Genomic DNA, 3,791 nt, shown 5'->3' on the forward strand with positions numbered 1-3,791 from the left:
TCTGTCCCCCCCCCCCCATAAAATGTAAATAATACATTACAATACGACAGTATTATAAATACAGAAATGTTTTCTTATGGCCATATTACAGTCTAATCTTGAGTAAGACTGCAAACTTAAGCAGACCGTCACTGTCACCGACCATGAAGAAGAAAACATTTACAGTATACCATTAAATATTAATTTCAATAGCAAGAAATACTGTTATTATTATTGCTAATATTATCACAATCGTGTTAAACAAAAATCAAGTCACTACATCAATTTGACATAGACAAACTTATTTGTCTATTTCCAATGCGGTCTAAAGAACTAGTTATTCCAGCCAGCACTAGAATGTACAAACAAAGCCCTGAAAGTCAAGGGAGGTACTGTCATAAATCTGAGCAATTATTATCCATCCGTCCGTCCATCCGTCCGTCCGTCCGTCCGTCCATTTTGCTTAACTCCAGCAGTCAATGGGCGAGAGGCAGGGTGCAATCACGGCAACATCTATAAATGAAACACATTAAAATAATAAGCACTCGCATTCAATTTCAAAAACTACACAACCATGACAAAAATAAGTGCTTTAGAGGCAAAAACTGACAATGTCCGATCATGCCACACCCTCCCCTTCATCTGCTTCTCTTTCGATCAGAGGGGGTGGGACACCAGCACGTGCCACTGGTCAGAATTATTCAATGAATACAAAAATATGTTTTCTAAAGTTCAGATGAGCTGAAGTCTAAGCAGCATGGGCTTGCCTCCCTGCTGCATTGATGCAGTAATTCATGCCTCACTTTCAATGACATGACACAAATATGTTCTTTACAGAAAGTATCAATAACAAACATCTTTGAATTCTGATAGAAATATAAACTGGCCATCAGAGAACAAGCAGCATCCAAATGGTACAAATTCATTTATCAGACAAAGAGAATGTTAACATAAAAAGAACCATGTGGGGACCAATAGAAGAGCAGAACTCCTGCAATGTCCTCACAGGTCCGTCACACTGCAGCATTTGTCAGTAAGGTAACCATGGTGACTTGGAAATTTCTGACCAATCACACAAAAAGTTGTCAGGCACATTATAAGATAATTATCCTTCTTTTGTAAGGTGCCACAGTGGGACTTGACCATTCCATAACACAAAATCTGCTCTGAGAGTTTCCACTAATGGATTCTGGTGATACTCCACTCCGGCTCTGGATTCAACAGTAGCTTTTGATACCAATGATCAGCTCAAGTCTGGAGCATGTGGGTGGAAATCTCTCGTGGTTTCAGTCATACCTCACTGAGATGTTTTAGTGGTATTCTCTGTTATCTGAGTACAGACTCTGATACACTATCCTGGGGTGTACTACAGGGCTCTATTCTTGGATATGCCATTTGGAGCCATTTAAAAAAACACTGAATCTTTTTTTGAGATGATTGCCAGGTCTATTTACTCTTGAAAAGCAGGACACACTCCTAGGACCCTCACTAAATGTCTGGTAAAGTTTTCTGAATTTTCATAAAAATAAGACAAAGGTAATTTGGTTTGGGCCAAATGGCTGCCCATAGGACACCAAATTTTAACTTTTTATCTTTGACACCCAGTGGGAAAACCCTGATAATAAATCTAGAAGTAAAAATTAACCCTCTCCTGAAAATGAACAGCCAAGTGAACTCAGGTGTGAATCTTGTTTTTAGCAGTTGAAGCAGCAAAGCTTAAATCTGCTGTTATCTCACAGGAGAATGGAGACAGTAATCCATGCTTTTATCACGTCTTGGCTTGTTAACTGTAATAGACTTCTTCCTGGTGTTTCCCAGTCTGCTGTTGCTCACTTACATCTGGTTCTGAAATGTTTTTGACAGATACCAGATAGTGAGAGCACAATATGCCAATTCTAGCCGAACTCCATTGATGTCCAGTTGATATAAGGGTTCCATCTAAAATTCTCTTATTTGTTTTTTTTTAATAAATTTGCTCCATTTTATCTCACTGAATTACTGCAGCCCAATTCACACCCCCAGGTCACCAGGTCAGATGCTTTTAAGAGTGTCTAAGGTTCACTGTGAATCCAGAAGTTATCCAGAGGTGAGCTGTTGCGGTGGTGGCTCTGACACTGTGGAATGGTTTGCCTCTACAAATTAGGCAGGATCCATCATGATTTTAAATCTTTTTTTTAAATTTTATTTCTGTGTTAATTTTTAAGTTCATTTATTTTAATTTCTGCTATTTGCAATATTTTACTTTGCTTGCTGTTCAACACTTTGATTAAGCTCATTATTTTAAGGTTCTTTATAAATAAATTTGACTGGCGGAATTTGAAAAAAAGTTGCTCTAAGTCTAAGAATATGAGAGAGAATATGCTTCATGGAGCATCAAGGATGAAAGTAAACTCTAACCACTTTCAAAGGATTTTAAAGTAAATGTAAGCAGCCATCTGCTGCTGATCAAATGCAACGCATTTGATAATGTAGAAAACAATGTTGGGAGAAAACTTCACAAAGCATAACAACACAGACACTGGCTGTTGAGCAGGATGATAGAGGAATGATGGTTTGGAATTGTTTTGCAGCCACTTGTGAAGTCAAGCAGTTATTCAGTTGACCATGAACTCCTCTGGGTACCTGAAGTATTCTTGAGTCAAATGTGAGGCCATCTGTCTGACAGCTGCATCTTGGCCAAAATAAGGTCACCAACAGTACAATGATCTCAAACAGCAAACCTGGCTGAAAAAGAAAAGAAACAAGTCGTTGCTCTGAGTCAGTCAATGCCAGATCTCAACCTAATTGAAATGTTGGTGTGAGACCTTCAGAGTGATTTAGAAAATAATCTCTACAAACCAAAGATAACTTAATCAACATTGCCTCACAATACAATTCAGAGGCCTGATGCTCTCTTACCTTGAGCTCACTCCACGGGTTTTCTCTGGGGGACGATTTGTGTCTGGTGATGTATTTTTGATTTGGCCAACGCTCATCACCCATTTTTAGTTTATTTGCAATAATGTACTCAATCACTACAATTAATCATAAATCACAGAGAGCTGTGATTTACAGGATCCAGTTTTTTCAAGCTTAAGAGTTCATGAATAGCAGATCTTCATAGTCCATTAGAGGGAGAATAGTTGCTTTCTGACTTGGTAGGAGAAAATCTTTTTACATATTTGTGATGGTAGAACAGAAAAGGCTTTTTCCTGTCCTACCCCTGGTCAACTTGGCATAGACACAACAACGGTTGTCATGGAAAACCCTCTTTGCTGCAGCCCCCTGCAATGGAGACCACTGAAGATTGTTTCCCTGTGTGTGGTGGCAAAGATAAATATTGGTCCTTGTCCGTCCAGTGACAGAAGCAAATTTATCTTTGTGTCATATTTGTTCTCCAGAGGAATAGGAAGTATAGAACTAATGGTTCTATGGAACTATTATGGAACTATTTTCCATTAGTATAGAAAATACTAATGGGGAGTGCAGAAATTCTTATCAGCTTAAAAAAAATAGCTACATTAGTTTTGAAAAGATTGTTAGATACACTGACACCTGTCCCATTGGTACATATTTTCTAAGGTGGGAAAAAGTTGGTTTCGTCAGTATAAATATAGTTAGTTAGATGTAGTGAAGCATCCAGCAAAGGATGTTACACATGGCCTACTGAAAAAAATCATAAAACATTCTTTCTATAAAAACGTTGACGCGAATTTGATACACAAAAGTTAAGACAAACAAAATGCTTTCGTCAGTTGTAGTCCATTATCTTCAAGTTAACAACTGGGATTTCGGTAGCCAAGTAGGACACTAAACTTCACTTCCCAGAATTC

This window comes from Poecilia mexicana, unplaced genomic scaffold, assembly GCF_051168715.1.
Source record: "Poecilia mexicana isolate PSO_F unplaced genomic scaffold, ASM5116871v1 scaffold_9, whole genome shotgun sequence".
NCBI classification, from domain to species: Eukaryota; Metazoa; Chordata; class Actinopteri; order Cyprinodontiformes; family Poeciliidae; genus Poecilia; species Poecilia mexicana.